This window comes from Crinia signifera, unplaced genomic scaffold (genome assembly GCF_055691185.1).
Source record: "Crinia signifera unplaced genomic scaffold, ASM5569118v1 HAP2_SCAFFOLD_80, whole genome shotgun sequence".
Classification (NCBI taxonomy): Eukaryota; Metazoa; Chordata; class Amphibia; order Anura; family Myobatrachidae; genus Crinia; species Crinia signifera.
The window spans coordinates 235,015-262,729 of record NW_028142708.1 but is presented as its reverse complement, the minus strand read 5'-3'; the positions used below and the strand labels follow the sequence as shown (position 1 = coordinate 262,729).

General features: G+C 51.7%; 15 non-coding genes across 15 annotated transcripts; all 15 read right to left on the bottom strand.

Annotated features, from left to right (window-relative positions):
• Positions 1-756: 756 nt before the first annotated feature.
• Positions 757-875, bottom strand: LOC146056413 (5S ribosomal RNA). The gene has a single exon (XR_014469211.1). It is a non-coding gene; the product is annotated as a 5S ribosomal RNA (ribosomal RNA).
• A 1,705-nt stretch (positions 876-2,580) lies between these two features.
• LOC146056412 (5S ribosomal RNA) lies at positions 2,581-2,699 on the bottom strand. The gene has a single exon (XR_014469210.1). It is a non-coding gene; the product is annotated as a 5S ribosomal RNA (ribosomal RNA).
• A 1,717-nt stretch (positions 2,700-4,416) lies between these two features.
• On the bottom strand, positions 4,417-4,535 carry LOC146056469 (5S ribosomal RNA). Its single transcript, XR_014469262.1, has one exon. It is a non-coding gene; the product is annotated as a 5S ribosomal RNA (ribosomal RNA).
• Positions 4,536-6,298: 1,763 nt separating this feature from the next.
• Positions 6,299-6,417, bottom strand: LOC146056411 (5S ribosomal RNA). The gene has a single exon (XR_014469209.1). It is a non-coding gene; the product is annotated as a 5S ribosomal RNA (ribosomal RNA).
• A 1,711-nt stretch (positions 6,418-8,128) lies between these two features.
• Positions 8,129-8,247, bottom strand: LOC146056410 (5S ribosomal RNA). The gene has a single exon (XR_014469208.1). It is a non-coding gene; the product is annotated as a 5S ribosomal RNA (ribosomal RNA).
• A 1,711-nt stretch (positions 8,248-9,958) lies between these two features.
• LOC146056409 (5S ribosomal RNA) lies at positions 9,959-10,077 on the bottom strand. The gene has a single exon (XR_014469207.1). It is a non-coding gene; the product is annotated as a 5S ribosomal RNA (ribosomal RNA).
• A 1,714-nt stretch (positions 10,078-11,791) lies between these two features.
• LOC146056408 (5S ribosomal RNA) lies at positions 11,792-11,910 on the bottom strand. Its single transcript, XR_014469206.1, has one exon. It is a non-coding gene; the product is annotated as a 5S ribosomal RNA (ribosomal RNA).
• Positions 11,911-13,633: 1,723 nt separating this feature from the next.
• Positions 13,634-13,752, bottom strand: LOC146056493 (5S ribosomal RNA). Its single transcript, XR_014469284.1, has one exon. It is a non-coding gene; the product is annotated as a 5S ribosomal RNA (ribosomal RNA).
• Positions 13,753-15,469: 1,717 nt separating this feature from the next.
• LOC146056406 (5S ribosomal RNA) lies at positions 15,470-15,588 on the bottom strand. The gene has a single exon (XR_014469205.1). It is a non-coding gene; the product is annotated as a 5S ribosomal RNA (ribosomal RNA).
• Positions 15,589-17,308: 1,720 nt separating this feature from the next.
• Positions 17,309-17,427, bottom strand: LOC146056405 (5S ribosomal RNA). The gene has a single exon (XR_014469204.1). It is a non-coding gene; the product is annotated as a 5S ribosomal RNA (ribosomal RNA).
• Positions 17,428-19,150: 1,723 nt separating this feature from the next.
• On the bottom strand, positions 19,151-19,269 carry LOC146056404 (5S ribosomal RNA). The gene has a single exon (XR_014469203.1). It is a non-coding gene; the product is annotated as a 5S ribosomal RNA (ribosomal RNA).
• Positions 19,270-21,502: 2,233 nt separating this feature from the next.
• Positions 21,503-21,621, bottom strand: LOC146056402 (5S ribosomal RNA). Its single transcript, XR_014469201.1, has one exon. It is a non-coding gene; the product is annotated as a 5S ribosomal RNA (ribosomal RNA).
• Positions 21,622-23,332: 1,711 nt separating this feature from the next.
• LOC146056488 (5S ribosomal RNA) lies at positions 23,333-23,451 on the bottom strand. The gene has a single exon (XR_014469279.1). It is a non-coding gene; the product is annotated as a 5S ribosomal RNA (ribosomal RNA).
• A 1,705-nt stretch (positions 23,452-25,156) lies between these two features.
• Positions 25,157-25,275, bottom strand: LOC146056401 (5S ribosomal RNA). Its single transcript, XR_014469200.1, has one exon. It is a non-coding gene; the product is annotated as a 5S ribosomal RNA (ribosomal RNA).
• Positions 25,276-26,986: 1,711 nt separating this feature from the next.
• On the bottom strand, positions 26,987-27,105 carry LOC146056400 (5S ribosomal RNA). Its single transcript, XR_014469199.1, has one exon. It is a non-coding gene; the product is annotated as a 5S ribosomal RNA (ribosomal RNA).
• Between the last annotated feature and the right edge of the window lie 610 nt (positions 27,106-27,715).

The window sequence follows — 27,715 nt, the reverse complement described above, 5'->3', positions numbered from 1 at the left end:
TCACCTGGGCGGGTAAGTATGTTACACCCTCCTAACGCTAACCTTTTACCGCAGCCAAACCCTTAGCCTCTCTTCTTGAAGCCTAACCCTCCCCGCCGCAGCCTGACCCTCCCCGGCATACATACGTTTGGGATGGCGGCTGTCGGGATTTCAGACTCTGGATATTTTTTCTGTACTATGCGTATATAGAATTTGTCTTAATCATTCTGTCGGCAGTTTGAGAATGCCGACACGTTGCCTTGTCTCCTCTTTAGCGAAACACCTGATGCCGTTAAGATCACCGCAGGTGCACATGTTCCAATGCAGCCGGTTTCTGTGTCTGCCGCGTGGTCGCGTTATAAATAAAAAGTGCAGCCATGCCGGATTCACTGGGACATTCCGTCCAGACAACAGCTGCATTGTGGCTGTGCTCCAGATATATGGGACGGACTGACACGTGGATGATGTGATGTCCAGCAATGCAGTGGATTCAGGTTTAGGGCAAACACTTTGCCCGTGTTTGAGGCGGCGGAATAACCTGTGTGCTGGGCGACGCTTTTACTGCACTCTGTGTTGCTGCAGGAAATCCCTGTGCGGCATGTGCTGCCATTTGACTGCGTCGGCAACCCCAGGTGCTGCTACCTGCTGGTGTAGTGGAGGAAAGAAAGAAGGAAAGAAGAAAAGACAGAAAGAAAGAAAAATGTGATCAAGTGAAGAAGAAGAAGAAAAGTAAGCTGGCGTGAGCGCCTCCTGCTGGTTGCAGGCTAGAAAAGCAAAAGCCTACAGCACCTGGTATTCCCAGGCGGTCTCCCATCCAAGTACTAACCAGGCCTGACCCTGCTTAGCTTCCGAGATCAGACGAGATCGGGCGTGTTCAGGGTGGTGTGGCCGTAGGCAGAGACCAGCCTCACATTTGCTCCTTTTCTACGTGCCTTCGGGACAGCGCTGGTCTGCTTGTGACTGGAGGCTGTCTCACTGTGGGCAGCTTTGCACAGAGTCCAGGCCGTGGCTGGGGAGGGGGGGTTGCTGGGAGCCAGGAACACACCGAGGACTCGGGCAAGTGTCTGTAATTAGCATTAGTGTTGCAGACAGATTCCTGTGCACTTCAGGTGCTGCTGCTGCTGCTGTAACCTTGCAGACGTGGGCCCACACAAGGCATTGAGGCCCAGAGAAGATGGCTGCACCGTGATTCCCTGACGTTGTGAGGTATGACTTACAGACCCGTCCCACCAACACGTAATATGCTACTTTCTGAAGCCATCACTTTCCAGGGCATTCTGATGGCAGCCATTTTGTGGCCTGTCAGATCCTACTCCGATTAGGCCATTTTTAAAAAAGGGCATAGAAGCGCGCAGCGTCATTTCGCATAAAGTTGATTTAAAAGTAAAAGAGCAGCTGGAGGGGGAACGGTGGTAGCCGATGAGAGACGCCAACGAGCAGCGTGACTCAGAGACTGCCAAGAAGGCTGGCTGAGACTTGTGGTTCCACGCAGAAGTGGGGAGCTGTACTTCTGTTTCAGAGAGGAGGTAGCATGCGGACTCAGTACAGTACATTGGTGAAACAGAACCATTTCTATGTCCGCAATCATCCATTGCTGTGGAGTCGACAGAGGGTCTATGTACTGGAGAGAGAGATACAGTGGAGAGAGATAAAGTAGCAGCCAATCAGCTCCTAACTGCCATGTTACAGGTTATGTTTGACAAAGAAGTGTAAGGAGCGGGTTGGTTGATACTTTATCTTTCTCCAAGGCTTAGCACATAGACTCCATAGTGTGTGATACCGTTATACGATTTGGGTACGGGAGACCGACGTTTAGAATGACAGTGGTCACATGACCGAATTCCATCACCTGGGCGGGTAAGTATGTTACGCCCTCCTAACGCTAACCTTTTACCGCAGCCAAACCCTTAGCCTCTCTTCTTGAAGCCTAACCCTCCCCGCCGCAGCCTGACCCTCCCCGGCATACATACGTTTGGGATGGCAGCTGTCGGGATTTCAGACTCTGGATATTTTTTCTGTACTATGCGTATATAGAATTTGTCTTAATCATTCTGTCGTCAGTTTGAGAATGCCGACACGTTGCCTTGTCTCCTCTTTAGCGAAACACCTGATGCCGTTAAGATCACCGCAGGTGCACATGTTCCAATGCAGCCGGTTTCTGTGTCTGCCGCGTGGTCGCGTCATAAATAAAAAGTGCAGCCATGCCGGATTCACTGGGACATTCCGTCCAGACAACAGCTGCATTGTGGCTGTGCTCCAGATATATGGGACGGACTGACACGTGGATGATGTGATGTCCAGCAATGCAGTGGATTCAGGTTTAGGGCAAACACTTTGCCCGTGTTTGAGGCGGCGGAATAACCTGTGTGCTGGGCGACGCTTTTACTGCACTCTGTGTTGCTGCAGGAAATCCCTGTGCGGCATGTGCTGCCATTTGACTGCGTTGGCAACCCCAGGTGCTGCTACCTGCTGGTGTAGTGGAGGAAAGAAAGAAGGAAAGAAGAAAAGACAGAAAGAAAGAAAAATGTGATCAAGTGAAGAAGAAGAAGAAAAGTAAGCTGGCGTGAGCGCCTCCTGCTGGTTGCAGGCTAGAAAAGCAAAAGCCTACAGCACCTGGTATTCCCAGGCGGTCTCCCATCCAAGTACTAACCAGGCCTGACCCTGCTTAGCTTCCGAGATCAGACGAGATCGGGCGTGTTCAGGGTGGTGTGGCCGTAGGCAGAGACCAGCCTCACATTTGCTCCTTTTCTACGTGCCTTCGGGACAGCGCTGGTCTGCTTGTGACTGGAGGCTGTCTCACTGTGGGCAGCTTTGCACAGAGTCCAGGCCGTGGCTGGGGAGGGGGGGTTGCTGGGAGCCAGGAACACACCGAGGACTCGGGCAAGTGTCTGTAATTAGCATTAGTGTTGCAGACAGATTCCTGTGCACTTCAGGTGCTGCTGCTGCTGCTGCTGCTGCTGCTGCTTTTACCTTGCAGACGTGGGCCCACACAAGGCATTGAGGCCCAGAGAAGATGGCTGCACCGTGATTCCCTGACGTTGTGAGGTATGACTTACAGACCCGTCCCACCAACACGTAATATGCTACTTTCTGAAGCCATCACTTTCCAGGGCATTCTGATGGCAGCCATTTTGTGGCCTGTCAGATCCTACTCCGATTAGGCCATTTTTAAAAAAGGGCATAGAAGCGCGCAGCGTCATTTCGCATAAAGTTGATTTAAAAGTAAAAAAGCAGCTGGAGGGGGAACGGTGGTAGCCGATGAGAGACGCCAACGAGCAGCGTGACTCAGAGACTGCCAAGAAGGCTGGCTGAGACTTGTGGTTCCACGCAGAAGTGGGGAGCTGTACTTCTGTTTCAGAGAGGAGGTAGCATGCGGACTCAGTACAGTACATTGGTGAAACAGAACCATTTCTATGTCCGCAATCATCCATTGCTGTGGAGTCGACAGAGGGTCTATGTACTGGAGAGAGAGATACAGTGGAGAGAGATAAAGTAGCAGCCAATCAGCTCCTAACTGCCATGTTACAGGTTATGTTTGACAAAGAAGTGTAAGGAGCGGGTTGGTTGATACTTTATCTTTCTCCAAGGCTTAGCACATAGACTCCATAGTGTGTGATACCGTTATACGATTTGGGTACGGGAGACCGACGTTTAGAATGACAGTGGTCACATGACCGAATTCCATCACCTGGGCGGGTAAGTATGTTACGCCCTCCTAACGCTAACCTTTTACCGCAGCCAAACCCTTAGCCTCTCTTCTTGAAGCCTAACCCTCCCCGCCGCAGCCTGACCCTCCCCGGCATACATACGTTTGGGATGGCGGCTGTCGGGATTTCAGACTCTGGATATTTTTTCTGTACTATGCGTATATAGAATTTGTCTTAATCATTCTGTCGGCAGTTTGAGAATGCCGACACGTTGCCTTGTCTCCTCTTTAGCGAAACACCTGATGCCGTTAAGATCACCGCAGGTGCACATGTTCCAATGCAGCCGGTTTCTGTGTCTGCCGCGTGGTCGCGTTATAAATAAAAAGTGCAGCCATGCCGGATTCACTGGGACATTCCGTCCAGACAACAGCTGCATTGTGGCTGTGCTCCAGATATATGGGACGGACTGACACGTGGATGATGTGATGTCCAGCAATGCAGTGGATTCAGGTTTAGGGCAAACACTTTGCCCGTGTTTGAGGCGGCGGAATAACCTGTGTGCTGGGCGACGCTTTTACTGCACTCTGTGTTGCTGCAGGAAATCCCTGTGCGGCATGTGCTGCCATTTGACTGCGTCGGCAACCCCAGGTGCTGCTACCTGCTGGTGTAGTGGAGGAAAGAAAGAAGGAAAGAAGAAAAGACAGAAAGAAAGAAAAATGTGATCAAGTGAAGAAGAAGAAAAGTAAGCTGGCGTGAGCGCCTCCTGCTGGTTGCAGGCTAGAAAAGCAAAAGCCTACAGCACCTGGTATTCCCAGGCGGTCTCCCATCCAAGTACTAACCAGGCCTGACCCTGCTTAGCTTCCGAGATCAGACGAGATCGGGCGTGCTCAGGGTGGTGTGGCCGTAGGCAGAGACCAGCCTCACATTTGCTCCTTTTCTACGTGCCTTCGGGACAGCGCTTCACATTTGCTCCTTTTCTACGTGCCTTCGGGACAGCGCTGGTCTGCTTGTGACTGGAGGCTGTCTCACTGTGGGCAGCTTTGCACAGAGTCCAGGCCGTGGCTGGGGAGGGGGGGTTGCTGGGAGCCAGGAACACACCGAGGACTCGGGCAAGTGTCTGTAATTAGCATTAGTGTTGCAGACAGATTCCTGTGCACTTCAGGTGCTGCTGCTGCTGCTGCTGCTGCTGCTGTAACCTTGCAGACGTGGGCCCACACAAGGCATTGAGGCCCAGAGAAGATGGCTGCACCGTGATTCCCTGACGTTGTGAGGTATGACTTACAGACCCGTCCCACCAACACGTAATATGCTACTTTCTGAAGCCATCACTTTCCAGGGCATTCTGATGGCAGCCATTTTGTGGCCTGTCAGATCCTACTCCGATTAGGCCATTTTTAAAAAAGGGCATAGAAGCGCGCAGCGTCATTTCGCATAAAGTTGATTTAAAAGTAAAAGAGCAGCTGGAGGGGGAACGGTGGTAGCCGATGAGAGACGCCAACGAGCAGCGTGACTCAGAGACTGCCAAGAAGGCTGGCTGACACTTGTGGTTCCACGCAGAAGTGGGGAGCTGTACTTCTGTTTCAGAGAGGAGGTAGCATGCGGACTCAGTACAGTACATTGGTGAAACAGAACCATTTCTATGTCCGCAATCATCCATTGCTGTGGAGTCGACAGAGGGTCTATGTACTGGAGAGAGAGATACAGTGGAGAGAGATAAAGTAGCAGCCAATCAGCTCCTAACTGCCATGTTACAGGTTATGTTTGACAAAGAAGTGTAAGGAGCGGGTTGGTTGATACTTTATCTTTCTCCAAGGCTTAGCACATAGACTCCATAGTGTGTGATACCGTTATACGATTTGGGTACGGGAGACCGACGTTTAGAATGACAGTGGTCACATGACCGAATTCCATCACCTGGGCGGGTAAGTATGTTACGCCCTCCTAACGCTAACCTTTTACCGCAGCCAAACCCTTAGCCTCTCTTCTTGAAGCCTAACCCTCCCCGCCGCAGCCTGACCCTCCCCGGCATACATACGTTTGGGATGGCAGCTGTCGGGATTTCAGACTCTGGATATTTTTTCTGTACTATGCGTATATAGAATTTGTCTTAATCATTCTGTCGGCAGTTTGAGAATGCCGACACGTTGCCTTGTCTCCTCTTTAGCGAAACACCTGATGCCGTTAAGATCACCGCAGCTGCACATGTTCCAATGCAGCCGGTTTCTGTGTCTGCCGCGTGGTCGCGTCATAAATAAAAAGTGCAGCCATGCCGGATTCACTGGGACATTCCGTCCAGACAACAGCTGCATTGTGGCTGTGCTCCAGATATATGGGACGGACTGACACGTGGATGATGTGATGTCCAGCAATGCAGTGGATTCAGGTTTAGGGCAAACACTTTGCCCGTGTTTGAGGCGGCGGAATAACCTGTGTGCTGGGCGACGCTTTTACTGCACTCTGTGTTGCTGCAGTAAATCCCTGTGCGGCATGTGCTGCCATTTGACTGCGTTGGCAACCCCAGGTGCTGCTACCTGCTGGTGTAGTGGAGGAAAGAAAGAAGGAAAGAAGAAAAGACAGAAAGAAAGAAAAATGTGATCAAGTGAAGAAGAAGAAGAAGAAGAAAAGTAAGCTGGCGTGAGCGCCTCCTGCTGGTTGCAGGCTAGAAAAGCAAAAGCCTACAGCACCTGGTATTCCCAGGCGGTCTCCCATCCAAGTACTAACCAGGCCTGACCCTGCTTAGCTTCCGAGATCAGACGAGATCGGGCGTGTTCAGGGTGGTGTGGCCGTAGGCAGAGACCAGCCTCACATTTGCTCCTTTTCTACGTGCCTTCGGGACAGCGCTGGTCTGCTTGTGACTGGAGGCTGTCTCACTGTGGGCAGCTTTGCACAGAGTCCAGGCCGTGGCTGGGGAGGGGGGGTTGCTGGGAGCCAGGAACACACCGAGGACTCGGGCAAGTGTCTGTAATTAGCATTAGTGTTGCAGACAGATTCCTGTGCACTTCAGGTGCTGCTGCTGCTGCTGCTGCTGTAACCTTGCAGACGTGGGCCCACACAAGGCATTGAGGCCCAGAGAAGATGGCTGCACCGTGATTCCCTGACGTTGTGAGGTATGACTTACAGACCCGTCCCACCAACACGTAATATGCTACTTTCTGAAGCCATCACTTTCCAGGGCATTCTGATGGCAGCCATTTTGTGGCCTGTCAGATCCTACTCCGATTAGGCCATTTTTAAAAAAGGGCATAGAAGCGCGCAGCGTCATTTCGCATAAAGTTGATTTAAAAGTAAAAGAGCAGCTGGAGGGGGAACGGTGGTAGCCGATGAGAGACGCCAACGAGCAGCGTGACTCAGAGACTGCCAAGAAGGCTGGCTGAGACTTGTGGTTCCACGCAGAAGTGGGGAGCTGTACTTCTGTTTCAGAGAGGAGGTAGCATGCGGACTCAGTACAGTACATTGGTGAAACAGAACCATTTCTATGTCCGCAATCATCCATTGCTGTGGAGTCGACAGAGGGTCTATGTACTGGAGAGAGAGATACAGTGGAGAGAGATAAAGTAGCAGCCAATCAGCTCCTAACTGCCATGTTACAGGTTATGTTTGACAAAGAAGTGTAAGGAGCGGGTTGGTTGATACTTTATCTTTCTCCAAGGCTTAGCACATAGACTCCATAGTGTGTGATACCGTTATACGATTTGGGTACGGGAGACCGACGTTTAGAATGACAGTGGTCACATGACCGAATTCCATCACCTGGGCGGGTAAGTATGTTACGCCCTCCTAACGCTAACCTTTTACCGCAGCCAAACCCTTAGCCTCTCTTCTTGAAGCCTAACCCTCCCCGCCGCAGCCTGACCCTCCCCGGCATACATACGTTTGGGATGGCGGCTGTCGGGATTTCAGACTCTGGATATTTTTTCTGTACTATGCGTATATAGAATTTGTCTTAATCATTCTGTCGGCAGTTTGAGAATGCCGACACATTGCCTTGTCTCCTCTTTAGCGAAACACCTGATGCCGTTAAGATCACCGCAGGTGCACATGTTCCAATGCAGCCGGTTTCTGTGTCTGCCGCGTGGTCGCGTCATAAAAAAAAAGTGCAGCCATGCCGGATTCACTGGGACATTCCGTCCAGACAACAGCTGCATTGTGGCTGTGCTCCAGATATATGGGACGGACTGACACGTGGATGATGTGATGTCCAGCAATGCAGTGGATTCAGGTTTAGGGCAAACACTTTGCCCGTGTTTGAGGCGGCGGAATAACCTGTGTGCTGGGCGACGCTTTTACTGCACTCTGTGTTGCTGCAGTAAATCCCTGTGCGGCATGTGCTGCCATTTGACTGCGTTGGCAACCCCAGGTGCTGCTACCTGCTGGTGTAGTGGAGGAAAGAAAGAAGGAAAGAAGAAAAGACAGAAAGAAAGAAAAATGTGATCAAGTGAAGAAGAAGAAGAAAAGTAAGCTGGCGTGAGCGCCTCCTGCTGGTTGCAGGCTAGAAAAGCAAAAGCCTACAGCACCTGGTATTCCCAGGCGGTCTCCCATCCAAGTACTAACCAGGCCTGACCCTGCTTAGCTTCCGAGATCAGACGAGATCGGGCGTGTTCAGGGTGGTGTGGCCGTAGGCAGAGACCAGCCTCACATTTGCTCCTTTTCTACGTGCCTTCGGGACAGCGCTGGTCTGCTTGTGACTGGAGGCTGTCTCACTGTGGGCAGCTTTGCACAGAGTCCAGGCCGTGGCTGGGGAGGGGGGGTTGCTGGGAGCCAGGAACACACCGAGGACTCGGGCAAGTGTCTGTAATTAGCATTAGTGTTGCAGACAGATTCCTGTGCACTTCAGGTGCTGCTGCTGCTGCTGCTGCTGTAACCTTGCAGACGTGGGCCCACACAAGGCATTGAGGCCCAGAGAAGATGGCTGCACCGTGATTCCCTGACGTTGTGAGGTATGACTTACAGACCCGTCCCACCAACACGTAATATGCTACTTTCTGAAGCCATCACTTTCCAGGGCATTCTGATGGCAGCCATTTTGTGGCCTGTCAGATCCTACTCCGATTAGGCCATTTTTAAAAAAGGGCATAGAAGCGCGCAGCGTCATTTCGCATAAAGTTGATTTAAAAGTAAAAGAGCAGCTGGAGGGGGAACGGTGGTAGCCGATGAGAGACGCCAACGAGCAGCGTGACTCAGAGACTGCCAAGAAGGCTGGCTGAGACTTGTGGTTCCACGCAGAAGTGGGGAGCTGTACTTCTGTTTCAGAGAGGAGGTAGCATGCGGACTCAGTACAGTACATTGGTGAAACAGAACCATTTCTATGTCCGCAATCATCCATTGCTGTGGAGTCGACAGAGGGTCTATGTACTGGAGAGAGAGATACAGTGGAGAGAGATAAAGGAGCAGCCAATCAGCTCCTAACTGCCATGTTACAGGTTATGTTTGACAAAGAAGTGTAAGGAGCGGGTTGGTTGATACTTTATCTTTCTCCAAGGCTTAGCACATAGACTCCATAGTGTGTGATACCGTTATACGATTTGGGTACGGGAGACCGACGTTTAGAATGACAGTGGTCACATGACCGAATTCCATCACCTGGGCGGGTAAGTATGTTACACCCTCCTAACGCTAACCTTTTACCGCAGCCAAACCCTTAGCCTCTCTTCTTGAAGCCTAACCCTCCCCGCCGCAGCCTGACCCTCCCCGGCATACATACGTTTGGGATGGCAGCTGTCGGGATTTCAGACTCTGGATATTTTTTCTGTACTATGCGTATATAGAATTTGTCTTAATCATTCTGTCGGCAGTTTGAGAATGCCGACACGTTGCCTTGTCTCCTCTTTAGCGAAACACCTGATGCCGTTACGATCACCGCAGGTGCACATGTTCCAATGCAGCCGGTTTCTGTGTCTGCCGCGTGGTCGCGTCATAAATAAAAAGTGCAGCCATGCCGGATTCACTGGGACATTCCGTCCAGACAACAGCTGCATTGTGGCTGTGCTCCAGATATATGGGACGGACTGACACGTGGATGATGTGATGTCCAGCAATGCAGTGGATTCAGGTTTAGGGCAAACACTTTGCCCGTGTTTGAGGCGGCGGAATAACCTGTGTGCTGGGCGACGCTTTTACTGCACTCTGTGTTGCTGCAGGAAATCCCTGTGCGGCATGTGCTGCCATTTGACTGCGTCGGCAACCCCAGGTGCTGCTACCTGCTGGTGTAGTGGAGGAAAGAAAGAAGGAAAGAAGAAAAGACAGAAAGAAAGAAAAATGTGATCAAGTGAAGAAGAAGAAGAAAAGTAAGCTGGCGTGAGCGCCTCCTGCTGGTTGCAGGCTAGAAAAGCAAAAGCCTACAGCACCTGGTATTCCCAGGCGGTCTCCCATCCAAGTACTAACCAGGCCTGACCCTGCTTAGCTTCCGAGATCAGACGAGATCGGGCGTGTTCAGGGTGGTGTGGCCGTAGGCAGAGACCAGCCTCACATTTGCTCCTTTTCTACGTGCCTTCGGGACAGCGCTGGTCTGCTTGTGACTGGAGGCTGTCTCACTGTGGGCAGCTTTGCACAGAGTCCAGGCCGTGGCTGGGGAGGGGGGGTTGCTGGGAGCCAGGAACACACCGAGGACTCGGGCAAGTGTCTGTAATTAGCATTAGTGTTGCAGACAGATTCCTGTGCACTTCAGGTGCTGCTGCTGCTGCTGCTGCTGCTGCTGTAACCTTGCAGACGTGGGCCCACACAAGGCATTGAGGCCCAGAGAAGATGGCTGCACCGTGATTCCCTGACGTTGTGAGGTATGACTTACAGACCCGTCCCACCAACACGTAATATGCTACTTTCTGAAGCCATCACTTTCCAGGGCATTCTGATGGCAGCCATTTTGTGGCCTGTCAGATCCTACTCCGATTAGGCCATTTTTAAAAAAGGGCATAGAAGCGCGCAGCGTCATTTCGCATAAAGTTGATTTAAAAGTAAAAGAGCAGCTGGAGGGGGAACGGTGGTAGCCGATGAGAGACGCCAACGAGCAGCGTGACTCAGAGACTGCCAAGAAGGCTGGCTGAGACTTGTGGTTCCACGCAGAAGTGGGGAGCTGTACTTCTGTTTCAGAGAGGAGGTAGCATGCGGACTCAGTACAGTACATTGGTGAAACAGAACCATTTCTATGTCCGCAATCATCCATTGCTGTGGAGTCGACAGAGGGTCTATGTACTGGAGAGAGAGATACAGTGGAGAGAGATAAAGGAGCAGCCAATCAGCTCCTAACTGCCATGTTACAGGTTATGTTTGACAAAGAAGTGTAAGGAGCGGGTTGGTTGATACTTTATCTTTCTCCAAGGCTTAGCACATAGACTCCATAGTGTGTGATACCGTTATACGATTTGGGTACGGGAGACCGACGTTTAGAATGACAGTGGTCACATGACCGAATTCCATCACCTGGGCGGGTAAGTATGTTACGCCCTCCTAACGCTAACCTTTTACCGCAGCCAAACCCTTAGCCTCTCTTCTTGAAGCCTAACCCTCCCCGCCGCAGCCTGACCCTCCCCGGCATACATACGTTTGGGATGGCAGCTGTCGGGATTTCAGACTCTGGATATTTTTTCTGTACTATGCGTATATAGAATTTGTCTTAATCATTCTGTCGGCAGTTTGAGAATGCCGACACGTTGCCTTGTCTCCTCTTTAGCGAAACACCTGATGCCGTTAAGATCACCGCAGGTGCACATGTTCCAATGCAGCCGGTTTCTGTGTCTGCCGCGTGGTCGCGTCATAAAAAAAAAGTGCAGCCATGCCGGATTCACTGGGACATTCCGTCCAGACAACAGCTGCATTGTGGCTGTGCTCCAGATATATGGGACGGACTGACACGTGGATGATGTGATGTCCAGCAATGCAGTGGATTCAGGTTTAGGGCAAACACTTTGCCCGTGTTTGAGGCGGCGGAATAACCTGTGTGCTGGGCGACGCTTTTACTGCACTCTGTGTTGCTGCAGGAAATCCCTGTGCGGCATGTGCTGCCATTTGACTGCGTTGGCAACCCCAGGTGCTGCTACCTGCTGGTGTAGTGGAGGAAAGAAAGAAGGAAAGAAGAAAAGACAGAAAGAAAGAAAAATGTGATCAAGTGAAGAAGAAGAAAAGTAAGCTGGCGTGAGCGCCTCCTGCTGGTTGCAGGCTAGAAAAGCAAAAGCCTACAGCACCTGGTATTCCCAGGCGGTCTCCCATCCAAGTACTAACCAGGCCTGACCCTGCTTAGCTTCCGAGATCAGACGAGATCGGGCGTGTTCAGGGTGGTGTGGCCGTAGGCAGAGACCAGCCTCACATTTGCTCCTTTTCTACGTGCCTTCGGGACAGCGCTGGTCTGCTTGTGACTGGAGGCTGTCTCACTGTGGGCAGCTTTGCACAGAGTCCAGGCCGTGGCTGGGGAGGGGGGGTTGCTGGGAGCCAGGAACACACCGAGGACTCGGGCAAGTGTCTGTAATTAGCATTAGTGTTGCAGACAGATTCCTGTGCACTTCAGGTGCTGCTGCTGCTGCTGCTGCTGCTGCTGCTGTAACCTTGCAGACGTGGGCCCACACAAGGCATTGAGGCCCAGAGAAGATGGCTGCACCGTGATTCCCTGACGTTGTGAGGTATGACTTACAGACCCGTCCCACCAACACGTAATATGCTACTTTCTGAAGCCATCACTTTCCAGGGCATTCTGATGGCAGCCATTTTGTGGCCTGTCAGATCCTACTCCGATTAGGCCATTTTTAAAAAAGGGCATAGAAGCGCGCAGCGTCATTTCGCATAAAGTTGATTTAAAAGTAAAAGAGCAGCTGGAGGGGGAACGGTGGTAGCCGATGAGAGACGCCAACGAGCAGCGTGACTCAGAGACTGCCAAGAAGGCTGGCTGAGACTTGTGGTTCCACGCAGAAGTGGGGAGCTGTACTTCTGTTTCAGAGAGGAGGTAGCATGCGGACTCAGTACAGTACATTGGTGAAACAGAACCATTTCTATGTCCGCAATCATCCATTGCTGTGGAGTCGACAGAGGGTCTATGTACTGGAGAGAGAGATACAGTGGAGAGAGATAAAGTAGCAGCCAATCAGCTCCTAACTGCCATGTTACAGGTTATGTTTGACAAAGAAGTGTAAGGAGCGGGTTGGTTGATACTTTATCTTTCTCCAAGGCTTAGCACATAGACTCCATAGTGTGTGATACCGTTATACGATTTGGGTACGGGAGACCGACGTTTAGAATGACAGTGGTCACATGACCGAATTCCATCACCTGGGCGGGTAAGTATGTTACGCCCTCCTAACGCTAACCTTTTACCGCAGCCAAACCCTTAGCCTCTCTTCTTGAAGCCTAACCCTCCCCGCCGCAGCCTGACCCTCCCCGGCATACATACGTTTGGGATGGCGGCTGTCGGGATTTCAGACTCTGGATATTTTTTCTGTACTATGCGTATATAGAATTTGTCTTAATCATTCTGTCGGCAGTTTGAGAATGCCGACACGTTGCCTTGTCTCCTCTTTAGCGAAACACCTGATGCCGTTAAGATCACCGCAGGTGCACATGTTCCAATGCAGCCGGTTTCTGTGTCTGCCGCGTGGTCGCGTCATAAATAAAAAGTGCAGCCATGCCGGATTCACTGGGACATTCCGTCCAGACAACAGCTGCATTGTGGCTGTGCTCCAGATATATGGGACGGACTGACACGTGGATGATGTGATGTCCAGCAATGCAGTGGATTCAGGTTTAGGGCAAACACTTTGCCCGTGTTTGAGGCGGCGGAATAACCTGTGTGCTGGGCGACGCTTTTACTGCACTCTGTGTTGCTGCAGGAAATCCCTGTGCGGCATGTGCTGCCATTTGACTGCGTCGGCAACCCCAGGTGCTGCTACCTGCTGGTGTAGTGGAGGAAAGAAAGAAGGAAAGAAGAAAAGACAGAAAGAAAGAAAAATGTGATCAAGTGAAGAAGAAGAAGAAAAAAAGTAAGCTGGCGTGAGCGCCTCCTGCTGGTTGCAGGCTAGAAAAGCAAAAGCCTACAGCACCTGGTATTCCCAGGCGGTCTCCCATCCAAGTACTAACTAGGCCTGACCCTGCTTAGCTTCCGAGATCAGACGAGATCGGGCGTGTTCAGGGTGGTGTGGCCGTAGGCAGAGACCAGCCTCACATTTGCTCCTTTTCTACGTGCCTTCGGGACAGCGCTGGTCTGCTTGTGACTGGAGGCTGTCTCACTGTGGGCAGCTTTGCACAGAGTCCAGGCCGTGGCTGGGGAGGGGGGGTTGCTGGGAGCCAGGAACACACCGAGGACTCGGGCAAGTGTCTGTAATTAGCATTAGTGTTGCAGACAGATTCCTGTGCACTTCAGGTGCTGCTGCTGCTGCTGCTGTAACCTTGCAGACGTGGGCCCACACAAGGCATTGAGGCCCAGAGAAGATGGCTGCACCGTGATTCCCTGACGTTGTGAGGTATGACTTACAGACCCGTCCCACCAACACGTAATATGCTACTTTCTGAAGCCATCACTTTCCAGGGCATTCTGATGGCAGCCATTTTGTGGCCTGTCAGATCCTACTCCGATTAGGCCATTTTTAAAAAAGGGCATAGAAGCGCGCAGCGTCATTTCGCATAAAGTTGATTTAAAAGTAAAAGAGCAGCTGGAGGGGGAACGGTGGTAGCCGATGAGAGACGCCAACGAGCAGCGTGACTCAGAGACTGCCAAGAAGGCTGGCTGAGACTTGTGGTTCCACGCAGAAGTGGGGAGCTGTACTTCTGTTTCAGAGAGGAGGTAGCATGCGGACTCAGTACAGTACATTGGTGAAACAGAACCATTTCTATGTCCGCAATCATCCATTGCTGTGGAGTCGACAGAGGGTCTATGTACTGGAGAGAGAGATACAGTGGAGAGAGATAAAGTAGCAGCCAATCAGCTCCTAACTGCCATGTTACAGGTTATGTTTGACAAAGAAGTGTAAGGAGCGGGTTGGTTGATACTTTATCTTTCTCCAAGGCTTAGCACATAGACTCCATAGTGTGTGATACCGTTATACGATTTGGGTACGGGAGACCGACGTTTAGAATGACAGTGGTCACATGACCGAATTCCATCACCTGGGCGGGTAAGTATGTTACGCCCTCCTAACGCTAACCTTTTACCGCAGCCAAACCCTTAGCCTCTCTTCTTGAAGCCTAACCCTCCCCGCCGCAGCCTGACCCTCCCCGGCATACATACGTTTGGGATGGCAGCTGTCGGGATTTCAGACTCTGGATATTTTTTCTGTACTATGCGTATATAGAATTTGTCTTAATCATTCTGTCGGCAGTTTGAGAATGCCGACACGTTGCCTTGTCTCCTCTTTAGCGAAACACCTGATGCCGTTAAGATCACCGCAGGTGCACATGTTCCAATGCAGCCGGTTTCTGTGTCTGCCGCGTGGTCGCGTCATAAATAAAAAGTGCAGCCATGCCGGATTCACTGGGACATTCCGTCCAGACAACAGCTGCATTGTGGCTGTGCTCCAGATATATGGGACGGACTGACACGTGGATGATGTGATGTCCAGCAATGCAGTGGATTCAGGTTTAGGGCAAACACTTTGCCCGTGTTTGAGGCGGCGGAATAACCTGTGTGCTGGGCGACGCTTTTACTGCACTCTGTGTTGCTGCAGTAAATCCCTGTGCGGCATGTGCTGCCATTTGACTGCGTTGGCAACCCCAGGTGCTGCTACCTGCTGGTGTAGTGGAGGAAAGAAAGAAGGAAAGAAGAAAAGACAGAAAGAAAGAAAAATGTGATCAAGTGAAGAAGAAGAAGAAGAAGAAGAAAAGTAAGCTGGCGTGAGCGCCTCCTGCTGGTTGCAGGCTAGAAAAGCAAAAGCCTACAGCACCTGGTATTCCCAGGCGGTCTCCCATCCAAGTACTAACCAGGCCTGACCCTGCTTAGCTTCCGAGATCAGACGAGATCGGGCGTGTTCAGGGTGGTGTGGCCGTAGGCAGAGACCAGCCTCACATTTGCTCCTTTTCTACGTGCCTTCGGGACAGCGCTGGTCTGCTTGTGACTGGAGGCTGTCTCACTGTGGGCAGCTTTGCACAGAGTCCAGGCCGTGGCTGGGGAGGGGGGGTTGCTGGGAGCCAGGAACACACCGAGGACTCGGGCAAGTGTCTGTAATTAGCATTAGTGTTGCAGACAGATTCCTGTGCACTTCAGGTGCTGCTGCTGCTGCTGCTGCTGCTGCTGTAACCTTGCAGACGTGGGCCCACACAAGGCATTGAGGCCCAGAGAAGATGGCTGCACCGTGATTCCCTGACGTTGTGAGGTATGACTTACAGACCCGTCCCACCAACACGTAATATGCTACTTTCTGAAGCCATCACTTTCCAGGGCATTCTGATGGCAGCCATTTTGTGGCCTGTCAGATCCTACTCCGATTAGGCCATTTTTAAAAAAGGGCATAGAAGCGCGCAGCGTCATTTCGCATAAAGTTGATTTAAAAGTAAAAGAGCAGCTGGAGGGGGAACGGTGGTAGCCGATGAGAGACGCCAACGAGCAGCGTGACTCAGAGACTGCCAAGAAGGCTGGCTGAGACTTGTGGTTCCACGCAGAAGTGGGGAGCTGTACTTCTGTTTCAGAGAGGAGGTAGCATGCGGACTCAGTACAGTACATTGGTGAAACAGAACCATTTCTATGTCCGCAATCATCCATTGCTGTGGAGTCGACAGAGGGTCTATGTACTGGAGAGAGAGATACAGTGGAGAGAGATAAAGTAGCAGACAATCAGCTCCTAACTGCCATGTTACAGGTTATGTTTGACAAAGAAGTGTAAGGAGCGGGTTGGTTGATACTTTATCTTTCTCCAAGGCTTAGCACATAGACTCCATAGTGTGTGATACCGTTATACGATTTGGGTACGGGAGACCGACGTTTAGAATGACAGTGGTCACATGACCGAATTCCATCACCTGGGCGGGTAAGTATGTTACGCCCTCCTAACGCTAACCTTTTACCGCAGCCAAACCCTTAGCCTCTCTTCTTGAAGCCTAACCCTCCCCGCCGCAGCCTGACCCTCCCCGGCATACATACGTTTGGGATGTCGGCTGTCGGGATTTCAGACTCTGGATATTTTTTCTGTACTATGCGTATATAGAATTTGTCTTAATCATTCTGTCGGCAGTTTGAGAATGCCGACACGTTGCCTTGTCTCCTCTTTAGCGAAACACCTGATGCCGTTAAGATCACCGCAGGTGCACATGTTCCAATGCAGCCGGTTTCTGTGTCTGCCGCGTGGTCGCGTCATAAATAAAAAGTGCAGCCATGCCGGATTCACTGGGACATTCCGTCCAGACAACAGCTGCATTGTGGCTGTGCTCCAGATATATGGGACGGACTGACACGTGGATGATGTGATGTCCAGCAATGCAGTGGATTCAGGTTTAGGGCAAACACTTTGCCCGTGTTTGAGGCGGCGGAATAACCTGTGTGCTGGGCGACGCTTTTACTGCACTCTGTGTTGCTGCAGGAAATCCCTGTGCGGCATGTGCTGCCATTTGACTGCGTCGGCAACCCCAGGTGCTGCTACCTGCTGGTGTAGTGGAGGAAAGAAAGAAGGAAAGAAGAAAAGACAGAAAGAAAGAAAAATGTGATCAAGTGAAGAAGAAGAAGAAAAAAAGTAAGCTGGCGTGAGCGCCTCCTGCTGGTTGCAGGCTAGAAAAGCAAAAGCCTACAGCACCTGGTATTCCCAGGCGGTCTCCCATCCAAGTACTAACCAGGCCTGACCCTGCTTAGCTTCCGAGATCAGACGAGATCGGGCGTGTTCAGGGTGGTGTGGCCGTAGGCAGAGACCGGCCTCACATTTGCTCCTTTTCTACGTGCCTTCGAGACAGCGCTGGTCTGCTTGTGACTGGAGGCTGTCTCACTGTGGGCAGCTTTGCACAGAGTCCAGGCCGTGGCTGGGGAGGGGGGGTTGCTGGGAGCCAGGAACACACCGAGGACTCGGGCAAGTGTCTGTAATTAGCATTAGTGTTGCAGACAGATTCCTGTGCACTTCAGGTGCTGCTGCTGCTGCTGCTGCTGCTGTAACCTTGCAGACGTGGGCCCACACAAGGCATTGAGGCCCAGAGAAGATGGCTGCACCGTGATTCCCTGACGTTGTGAGGTATGACTTACAGACCCGTCCCACCAACACGTAATATGCTACTTTCTGAAGCCATCACTTTCCAGGGCATTCTGATGGCAGCCATTTTGTGGCCTGTCAGATCCTACTCCGATTAGGCCATTTTTAAAAAAGGGCATAGAAGCGCGCAGCGTCATTTCGCATAAAGTTGATTTAAAAGTAAAAGAGCAGCTGGAGGGGGAACGGTGGTAGCCGATGAGAGACGCCAACGAGCAGCGTGACTCAGAGACTGCCAAGAAGGCTGGCTGAGACTTGTGGTTCCACGCAGAAGTGGGGAGCTGTACTTCTGTTTCAGAGAGGAGGTAGCATGCGGACTCAGTACAGTACATTGGTGAAACAGAACCATTTCTATGTCCGCAATCATCCATTGCTGTGGAGTCGACAGAGGGTCTATGTACTGGAGAGAGAGATACAGTGGAGAGAGATAAAGTAGCAGCCAATCAGCTCCTAACTGCCATGTTACAGGTTATGTTTGACAAAGAAGTGTAAGGAGCGGGTTGGTTGATACTTTATCTTTCTCCAAGGCTTAGCACATAGACTCCATAGTGTGTGATACCGTTATACGATTTGGGTACGGGAGACCGACGTTTAGAATGACAGTGGTCACATGACCGAATTCCATCACCTGGGCGGGTAAGTATGTTACGCCCTCCTAACGCTAACCTTTTACCGCAGCCAAACCCTTAGCCTCTCTTCTTGAAGCCTAACCCTCCCCGCCGCAGCCTGACCCTCCCCGGCATACATACGTTTGGGATGGCAGCTGTCGGGATTTCAGACTCTGGATATTTTTTCTGTACTATGCGTATATAGAATTTGTCTTAATCATTCTGTCGGCAGTTTGAGAATGCCGACACGTTGCCTTGTCTCCTCTTTAGCGAAACACCTGATGCCGTTAAGATCACCGCAGGTGCACATGTTCCAATGCAGCCGGTTTCTGTGTCTGCCGCGTGGTCGCGTCATAAATAAAAAGTGCAGCCATGCCGGATTCACTGGGACATTCCGTCCAGACAACAGCTGCATTGTGGCTGTGCTCCAGATATATGGGACGGACTGACACGTGGATGATGTGATGTCCAGCAATGCAGTGGATTCAGGTTTAGGGCAAACACTTTGCCCGTGTTTGAGGCGGCGGAATAACCTGTGTGCTGGGCGACGCTTTTACTGCACTCTGTGTTGCTGCAGGAAATCCCTGTGCGGCATGTGCTGCCATTTGACTGCGTTGGCAACCCCAGGTGCTGCTACCTGCTGGTGTAGTGGAGGAAAGAAAGAAGGAAAGAAGAAAAGACAGAAAGAAAGAAAAATGTGATCAAGTGAAGAAGAAGAAGAAGAAGAAGAAAAGTAAGCTGGCGTGAGCGCCTCCTGCTGGTTGCAGGCTAGAAAAGCAAAAGCCTACAGCACCTGGTATTCCCAGGCGGTCTCCCATCCAAGTACTAACCAGGCCTGACCCTGCTTAGCTTCCGAGATCAGACGAGATCGGGCGTGTTCAGGGTGGTGTGGCCGTAGGCAGAGACCAGCCTCACATTTGCTCCTTTTCTACGTGCCTTCGGGACAGCGCTGGTCTGCTTGTGACTGGAGGCTGTCTCACTGTGGGCAGCTTTGCACAGAGTCCAGGCCGTGGCTGGGGAGGGGGGGTTGCTGGGAGCCAGGAACACACCGAGGACTCGGGCAAGTGTCTGTAATTAGCATTAGTGTTGCAGACAGATTCCTGTGCACTTCAGGTGCTGCTGCTGCTGCTGCTGTAACCTTGCAGACGTGGGCCCACACAAGGCATTGAGGCCCAGAGAAGATGGCTGCACCGTGATTCCCTGACGTTGTGAGGTATGACTTACAGACCCGTCCCACCAACACGTAATATGCTACTTTCTGAAGCCATCACTTTCCAGGGCATTCTGATGGCAGCCATTTTGTGGCCTGTCAGATCCTACTCCGATTAGGCCATTTTTAAAAAAGGGCATAGAAGCGCGCAGCGTCATTTCGCATAAAGTTGATTTAAAAGTAAAAGAGCAGCTGGAGGGGGAACGGTGGTAGCCGATGAGAGACGCCAACGAGCAGCGTGACTCAGAGACTGCCAAGAAGGCTGGCTGAGACTTGTGGTTCCACACAGAAGTGGGGAGCTGTACTTCTGTTTCAGAGAGGAGGTAGCATGCGGACTCAGTACAGTACATTGGTGAAACAGAACCATTTCTATGTCCGCAATCATCCATTGCTGTGGAGTCGACAGAGGGTCTATGTACTGGAGAGAGAGATACAGTGGAGAGAGATAAAGTAGCAGCCAATCAGCTCCTAACTGCCATGTTACAGGTTATGTTTGACAAAGAAGTGTAAGGAGCGGGTTGGTTGATACTATGGGCGAGATGTACTAAAGGGAAAATGCGGTAAAACCCCCGTTTTACCGCATTTTCCTATGTACTAAAACCCGTTCGCAGCCGTTTCGCAGGGCAGGGTATCGCCACCTTTGGGTGGCGATACCCTATAGAAGCCTATGGGCTTCTTTTCGCCGCCCGCCGCGTCGCCGCAACCCGCCGCCTCGCCAACCCCCCCTTTCCCCCCTCCCTTGGGCTTACCTTCTTGCAGGTCCTCCTGGACCCCGGAAGGTAAGCCCTTCCTCCCCCTAGCAACGCAGCCGGACGTCCTTCCGGCTGCAGGGGGAGGAGGAAGCGCCGGGGACAGCTTGCTTAGCTGTCCCCGGCGTGAAAACTGCAGAAGCCGGCTGGGAGGTGACGGAGCCCCCCCGCAGACCACAGTACAGGTATCGCGGGGGGGCTCCGTCACCGCATCGCGATGCCAGCCGCATATGTTAGTACATATGCGGCGGCATCGCGGCGGGGGGGGCGCGAAGGGCGGCGATGTATTTTAATACATCCCGCCCTTTATCTTTCTCCAAGGCTTAGCACATAGACTCCATAGTGTGTGATACCGTTATACGATTTGGGTACGGGAGACCGACGTTTAGAATGACAGTGGTCACATGACCGAATTCCATCACCTGGGCGGGTAAGTATGTTACACCCTCCTAACGCTAACCTTTTACCGCAGCCAAACCCTTCGCCTCTCTTCTTGAAGCCTAACCCTCCCCGCCGCAGCCTGACCCTCCCCGGCATACATACGTTTGGGATGGCGGCTGTCGGGATTTCAGACTCTGGATATTTTTTCTGTACTATGCGTATATAGAATTTGTCTTAATCATTCTGTCGGCAGTTTGAGAATGCCGATACGTTGCCTTGTCTCCTCTTTAGCGAAACACCTGATGCCGTTACGATCACCGCAGGTGCACATGTTCCAATGCAGCCGGTTTCTGTGTCTGCCGCGTGGTCGCGTCATAAATAAAAAGTGCAGCCATGCCGGATTCACTGGGACATTCCGTCCAGACAACAGCTGCATTGTGGCTGTGCTCCAGATATATGGGACGGACTGACACGTGGATGATGTGATGTCCAGCAATGCAGTGGATTCAGGTTTAGGGCAAACACTTTGCCCGTGTTTGAGGCGGCGGAATAACCTGTGTGCTGGGCGACGCTTTTACTGCACTCTGTGTTGCTGCAGGAAATCCCTGTGCGGCATGTGCTGCCATTTGACTGCGTCGGCAACCCCAGGTGCTGCTACCTGCTGGTGTAGTGGAGGAAAGAAAGAAGGAAAGAAGAAAAGACAGAAAGAAAGAAAAATGTGATCAAGTGAAGAAGAAGAAGAAAAGTAAGCTGGCGTGAGCGCCTCCTGCTGGTTGCAGGCTAGAAAAGCAAAAGCCTACAGCACCTGGTATTCCCAGGCGGTCTCCCATCCAAGTACTAACCAGGCCTGACCCTGCTTAGCTTCCGAGATCAGACGAGATCGGGCGTGTTCAGGGTGGTGTGGCCGTAGGCAGAGACCAGCCTCACATTTGCTCCTTTTCTACGTGCCTTCGGGACAGCGCTGGTCTGCTTGTGACTGGAGGCTGTCTCACTGTGGGCAGCTTTGCACAGAGTCCAGGCCGTGGCTGGGGAGGGGGGGTTGCTGGGAGCCAGGAACACACCGAGGACTCGGGCAAGTGTCTGTAATTAGCATTAGTGTTGCAGACAGATTCCTGTGCACTTCAGGTGCTGCTGCTGCTGCTGCTGCTGCTGTAACCTTGCAGACGTGGGCCCACACAAGGCATTGAGGCCCAGAGAAGATGGCTGCACCGTGATTCCCTGACGTTGTGAGGTATGACTTACAGACCCGTCCCACCAACACGTAATATGCTACTTTCTGAAGCCATCACTTTCCAGGGCATTCTGATGGCAGCCATTTTGTGGCCTGTCAGATCCTACTCCGATTAGGCCATTTTTAAAAAAGGGCATAGAAGCGCGCAGCGTCATTTCGCATAAAGTTGATTTAAAAGTAAAAGAGCAGCTGGAGGGGGAACGGTGGTAGCCGATGAGAGACGCCAACGAGCAGCGTGACTCAGAGACTGCCAAGAAGGCTGGCTGAGACTTGTGGTTCCACGCAGAAGTGGGGAGCTGTACTTCTGTTTCAGAGAGGAGGTAGCATGCGGACTCAGTACAGTACATTGGTGAAACAGAACCATTTCTATGTCCGCAATCATCCATTGCTGTGGAGTCGACAGAGGGTCTATGTACTGGAGAGAGAGATACAGTGGAGAGAGATAAAGGAGCAGCCAATCAGCTCCTAACTGCCATGTTACAGGTTATGTTTGACAAAGAAGTGTAAGGAGCGGGTTGGTTGATACTTTATCTTTCTCCAAGGCTTAGCACATAGACTCCATAGTGTGTGATACCGTTATACGATTTGGGTACGGGAGACCGACGTTTAGAATGACAGTGGTCACATGACCGAATTCCATCACCTGGGCGGGTAAGTATGTTACGCCCTCCTAACGCTAACCTTTTACCGCAGCCAAACCCTTAGCCTCTCTTCTTGAAGCCTAACCCTCCCCGCCGCAGCCTGACCCTCCCCGGCATACATACGTTTGGGATGGCGGCTGTCGGGATTTCAGACTCTGGATATTTTTTCTGTACTATGTGTATATAGAATTTGTCTTAATCATTCTGTCGGCAGTTTGAGAATGCCGACACATTGCCTTGTCTCCTCTTTAGCGAAACACCTGATGCCGTTAAGATCACCGCAGGTGCACATGTTCCAATGCAGCCGGTTTCTGTGTCTGCCGCGTGGTCGCGTCATAAAAAAAAAGTGCAGCCATGCCGGATTCACTGGGACATTCCGTCCAGACAACAGCTGCATTGTGGCTGTGCTCCAGATATATGGGACGGACTGACACGTGGATGATGTGTTGTCCAGCAATGCAGTGGATTCAGGTTTAGGGCAAACACTTTGCCCGTGTTTGAGGCGGCGGAATAACCTGTGTGCTGGGCGACGCTTTTACTGCACTCTGTGTTGCTGCAGGAAATCCCTGTGCGGCATGTGCTGCCATTTGACTGCGTCGGCAACCCCAGGTGCTGCTACCTGCTGGTGTAGTGGAGGAAAGAAAGAAGGAAAGAAGAAAAGACAGAAAGAAAGAAAAATGTGATCAAGTGAAGAAGAAGAAAAGTAAGCTGGCGTGAGCGCCTCCTGCTGGTTGCAGGCTAGAAAAGCAAAAGCCTACAGCACCTGGTATTCCCAGGCGGTCTCCCGTCCAAGTACTAACCAGGCCTGACCCTGCTTAGCTTCCGAGATCAGACGAGATCGGGCGTGTTCAGGGTGGTGTGGCCGTAGGCAGAGAACAGCCTCACATTTGCTCCTTTTCTACGTGCCTTCGGGACAGCGCTGGTCTGCTTGTGACTGGAGGCTGTCTCACTGTGGGCAGCTTTGCACAGAGTCCAGGCCGTGGCTGGGGAGGGGGGGTTGCTGGGAGCCAGGAACACACCGAGGACTCGGGCAAGTGTCTGTAATTAGCATTAGTGTTGCAGACAGATTCCTGTGCACTTCAGGTGCTGCTGCTGCTGCTGTAACCTTGCAGACGTGGGCCCACACAAGGCATTGAGGCCCAGAGAAGATGGCTGCACCGTGATTCCCTGACGTTGTGAGGTATGACTTACAGACCCGTCCCACCAACACGTAATATGCTACTTTCTGAAGCCATCACTTTCCAGGGCATTCTGATGGCAGCCATTTTGTGGCCTGTCAGATCCTACTCCGATTAGGCCATTTTTAAAAAAGGGCATAGAAGCGCGCAGCGTCATTTCGCATAAAGTTGATTTAAAAGTAAAAGAGCAGCTGGAGGGGGAACGGTGGTAGCCGATGAGAGACGCCAACGAGCAGCGTGACTCAGAGACTGCCAAGAAGGCTGGCTGAGACTTGTGGTTCCACGCAGAAGTGGGGAGCTGTACTTCTGTTTCAGAGAGGAGGTAGCATGCGGACTCAGTACAGTACATTGGTGAAACAGAACCATTTCTATGTCCGCAATCATCCATTGCTGTGGAGTCGACAGAGGGTCTATGTACTGGAGAGAGAGATACAGTGGAGAGAGATAAAGTAGCAGCCAATCAGCTCCTAACTGCCATGTTACAGGTTATGTTTGACAAAGAAGTGTAAGGAGCGGGTTGGTTGATACTTTATCTTTCTCCAAGGCTTAGCACATAGACTCCATAGTGTGTGATACCGTTATACGATTTGGGTACGGGAGACCGACGTTTAGAATGACAGTGGTCACATGACCGAATTCCATCACCTGGGCGGGTAAGTATGTTACGCCCTCCTAACGCTAACCTTTTACCGCAGCCAAACCCTTAGCCTCTCTTCTTGAAGCCTAACCCTCCCCGCCGCAGCCTGACCCTCCCCGGCATACATACGTTTGGGATGGCGGCTGTCGGGATTTCAGACTCTGGATATTTTTTCTGTACTATGCGTATATAGAATTTGTCTTAATCATTCTGTCGGCAGTTTGAGAATGCCGACACATTGCCTTGTCTCCTCTTTAGCGAAACACCTGATGCCGTTAAGATCACCGCAGGTGCACATGTTCCAATGCAGCCGGTTTCTGTGTCTGCCGCGTGGTCGCGTCATAAAAAAAAAGTGCAGCCATGCCGGATTCACTGGGACATTCCGTCCAGACAACAGCTGCATTGTGGCTGTGCTCCAGATATATGGGACGGACTGACACGTGGATGATGTGATGTCCAGCAATGCAGTGGATTCAGGTTTAGGGCAAACACTTTGCCCGTGTTTGAGGCGGCGGAATAACCTGTGTGCTGGGCGACGCTTTTACTGCACTCTGTGTTGCTGCAGTAAATCCCTGTGCGGCATGTGCTGCCATTTGACTGCGTTGGCAACCCCAGGTGCTGCTACCTGCTGGTGTAGTGGAGGAAAGAAAGAAGGAAAGAAGAAAAGACAGAAAGAAAGAAAAATGTGATCAAGTGAAGAAGAAGAAGAAAAGTAAGCTGGCGTGAGCGCCTCCTGCTGGTTGCAGGCTAGAAAAGCAAAAGCCTACAGCACCTGGTATTCCCAGGCGGTCTCCCATCCAAGTACTAACCAGGCCTGACCCTGCTTAGCTTCCGAGATCAGACGAGATCGGGCGTGTTCAGGGTGGTGTGGCCGTAGGCAGAGACCAGCCTCACATTTGCTCCTTTTCTACGTGCCTTCGGGACAGCGCTGGTCTGCTTGTGACTGGAGGCTGTCTCACTGTGGGCAGCTTTGCACAGAGTCCAGGCCGTGGCTGGGGAGGGGGGGTTGCTGGGAGCCAGGAACACACCGAGGACTCGGGCAAGTGTCTGTAATTAGCATTAGTGTTGCAGACAGATTCCTGTGCACTTCAGGTGCTGCTGCTGCTGCTGCTGCTGTAACCTTGCAGACGTGGGCCCACACAAGGCATTGAGGCCCAGAGAAGATGGCTGCACCGTGATTCCCTGACGTTGTGAGGTATGACTTACAGACCCGTCCCACCAACACGTAATATGCTACTTTCTGAAGCCATCACTTTCCAGGGCATTCTGATGGCAGCCATTTTGTGGCCTGTCAGATCCTACTCCGATTAGGCCATTTTTAAAAAAGGGCATAGAAGCGCGCAGCGTCATTTCGCATAAAGTTGATTTAAAAGTAAAAGAGCAGCTGGAGGGGGAACGGTGGTAGCCGATGAGAGACGCCAACGAGCAGCGTGACTCAGAGACTGCCAAGAAGGCTGGCTGAGACTTGTGGTTCCACGCAGAAGTGGGGAGCTGTACTTCTGTTTCAGAGAGGAGGTAGCATGCGGACTCAGTACAGTACATTGGTGAAACAGAACCATTTCTATGTCCGCAATCATCCATTGCTGTGGAGTCGACAGAGGGTCTATGTACTGGAGAGAGAGATACAGTGGAGAGAGATAAAGGAGCAGCCAATCAGCTCCTAACTGCCATGTTACAGGTTATGTTTGACAAAGAAGTGTAAGGAGCGGGTTGGTTGATACTTTATCTTTCTCCAAGGCTTAGCACATAGACTCCATAGTGTGTGATACCGTTATACGATTTGGGTACGGGAGACCGACGTTTAGAATGACAGTGGTCACATGACCGAATTCCATCACCTGGGCGGGTAAGTATGTTACACCCTCCTAACGCTAACCTTTTACCGCAGCCAAACCCTTAGCCTCTCTTCTTGAAGCCTAACCCTCCCCGCCGCAGCCTGACCCTCCCCGGCATACATACGTTTGGGATGGCAGCTGTCGGGATTTCAGACTCTGGATATTTTTTCTGTACTATGCGTATATAGAATTTGTCTTAATCATTCTGTCGGCAGTTTGAGAATGCCGACACGTTGCCTTGTCTCCTCTTTAGCGAAACACCTGATGCCGTTACGATCACCGCAGGTGCACATGTTCCAATGCAGCCGGTTTCTGTGTCTGCCGCGTGGTCGCGTCATAAATAAAAAGTGCAGCCATGCCGGATTCACTGGGACATTCCGTCCAGACAACAGCTGCATTGTGGCTGTGCTCCAGATATATGGGACGGACTGACACGTGGATGATGTGATGTCCAGCAATGCAGTGGATTCAGGTTTAGGGCAAACACTTTGCCCGTGTTTGAGGCGGCGGAATAACCTGTGTGCTGGGCGACGCTTTTACTGCACTCTGTGTTGCTGCAGGAAATCCCTGTGCGGCATGTGCTGCCATTTGACTGCGTCGGCAACCCCAGGTGCTGCTACCTGCTGGTGTAGTGGAGGAAAGAAAGAAGGAAAGAAGAAAAGACAGAAAGAAAGAAAAATGTGATCAAGTGAAGAAGAAGAAGAAAAGTAAGCTGGCGTGAGCGCCTCCTGCTGGTTGCAGGCTAGAAAAGCAAAAGCCTACAGCACCTGGTATTCCCAGGCGGTCTCCCATCCAAGTACTAACCAGGCCTGACCCTGCTTAGCTTCCGAGATCAGACGAGATCGGGCGTGTTCAGGGTGGTGTGGCCGTAGGCAGAGACCAGCCTCACATTTGCTCCTTTTCTACGTGCCTTCGGGACAGCGCTGGTCTGCTTGTGACTGGAGGCTGTCTCACTGTGGGCAGCTTTGCACAGAGTCCAGGCCGTGGCTGGGGAGGGGGGGTTGCTGGGAGCCAGGAACACACCGAGGACTCGGGCAAGTGTCTGTAATTAGCATTAGTGTTGCAGACAGATTCCTGTGCACTTCAGGTGCTGCTGCTGCTGCTGCTGCTGCTGCTGTAACCTTGCAGACGTGGGCCCACACAAGGCATTGAGGCCCAGAGAAGATGGCTGCACCGTGATTCCCTGACGTTGTGAGGTATGACTTACAGACCCGTCCCACCAACACGTAATATGCTACTTTCTGAAGCCATCACTTTCCAGGGCATTCTGATGGCAGCCATTTTGTGGCCTGTCAGATCCTACTCCGATTAGGCCATTTTTAAAAAAGGGCATAGAAGCGCGCAGCGTCATTTCGCATAAAGTTGATTTAAAAGTAAAAGAGCAGCTGGAGGGGGAACGGTGGTAGCCGATGAGAGACGCCAACGAGCAGCGTGACTCAGAGACTGCCAAGAAGGCTGGCTGAGACTTGTGGTTCCACGCAGAA